We start from the raw sequence: 1,892 nt of genomic DNA, 5'->3' as shown, positions 1-1,892 counted from the left end.
CTTTGAAGACTTCTTGGAAATCAGTTTATATAAAATAGTGATTTGAGAAATTGAGTACAAGTCAACTGGAAACAAGGGTTGACATTCTTCCTTTTCATATGTATTATTTGAAAATATTTTTATTTTTAAATATGAAATACTATGTGCAGAAGGTTAAAAAAACCCAAACAAATAGGAGAGAAAAATGCAAAAAACAAAAACAAAACCCCAAACCTTTTCCTTCCTTCCTCTCTCCCTCCCCATTTCATTCAGGTCATGGAGGTGGGTGACTCTAATCTGTGGCCCTCAGCCCTGTTTTTCATAGTTTTTGGTCAAACATTCTTCTAGGTTGTATAGCCTTGTGTGTCTGCTTTCCGTACAGAGGTCACTTGTGGTTGTTGTGTGAAATGTGAGAGTGGTTACCTATGGTAGAGGGTGTTGGGGGAGCTCCCCAGTTGAAACAAGCTTGGAAGCAGGAGTGGCATCCACGTCCATAAATAGCTTGCTTCCAGAAACCCTATGAACCTGGAGAAAGGATGAAAATCACAAGTATCGAGGACTTTCATTCATAGGGTCGCTATGAGTCACCTACGACTCGATGGCACTTACCACCACCACCAACAACAACTGTTAGTTGCAATGAGGTAAAATCAAACTAAAAAGGTCCCAGCTTATGGTCCATGCTCAATGGAATGAAATACTGTCAGTTCTGTGCCACCCCTATGAGAGCTACTGATTGGACCATTGAGATCTGTGGGATGTCACTAGTTGATTATTTGTTTTAAATTATTGGTATGTATATTTTATTGGTATTCATATACATTCTATTTCATTAATATACATAGTGAGGTTTTTGTATGCATTTCGCATTTTCTTTCATTGACATTTCGCTTCATACAATCATTCCCATACATTGTGGTGTTTGCTTTTTTAAAATAAATTTTTATTTTATACTGATTGACTTACAAAATTCGTATACATTGTTTTTCACACTGGATCTTTCCCATTTCCTATACCTACTCCTCCCTCCACCCAACAAATTGTGTGACCCTATGAAAATCTGCCCTCTGACCATCCTCACCCCTCTGTTCCCCCCACAGCCTCTTGTATACTTATATACGTTTTACTAGTTATCTTTCAATTTCTACAGTAATGGTCTTATATAGTATTTGTCCTTAGGGGACTGAGTTAGTTCACTTAACAGAATGCTCTCCAGTCCATCCTAAGTTAAGTAATGATTTTCAAAATCATTTTTCCTCCATGCTACCTACGTAGTATTCCATCGTGTGAATGTACCAAAATTTCTCAATCCATTTGTGTTGGATATTTGGGCTGTTTCTATCTATATTCTTGCTATGGTGAATAATGCTGGTATGAACATTGATGTACAAAACTCCATTTGTGCCTCAGTTCTCATTTCTCGGAGTATATTACAAGCAGTGGAATAGCTGGGATATATGGAATGCCTATGTTCAGCTTTTGAGAAAACACCAAACTGCCTTCCAGAGTGGTTGTATCATTTTACAGTCCCACCAAAAGTGTATGAGTTCCTATCTCCAAAACAACTATGAGCTATCATTTCACCCCTGTAAGAATAGCAAAATTTAACAGAACAGCAAATGCATGCTGGCGAGGTTATAGAGAAACTCAAACCTTTTTTCACTGTTGGTTGGCCTGAAAAAATGGTGCAACCAGTATGGAAGGCAGTATGGTGCTTTCTCAAAAAGTTGCAAATAGAAATACCATTTGACCCAGCAATTCCACTACTGGGAATATACTCTAAAGAAATCAGAACTGCCACCCAAGCAGATATATGCACACTCATGTTTATTGAGGCTTTGTTCACAATAGCAAAGAGCTGGAAACAAGTGCCCATGAACAAACGAATGGATGGAGAAGCTCTGGTATGAAAT

The sequence above is a fragment of the Elephantulus edwardii genome, unplaced genomic scaffold (genome assembly GCF_000299155.1).
Source record: "Elephantulus edwardii isolate Elephantulus edwardi_28Jun2011 unplaced genomic scaffold, EleEdw1.0 scaffold00005, whole genome shotgun sequence".
NCBI classification, from domain to species: domain Eukaryota; kingdom Metazoa; phylum Chordata; class Mammalia; order Macroscelidea; family Macroscelididae; genus Elephantulus; species Elephantulus edwardii.
Note: the sequence above shows the minus strand (reverse complement) of the source record.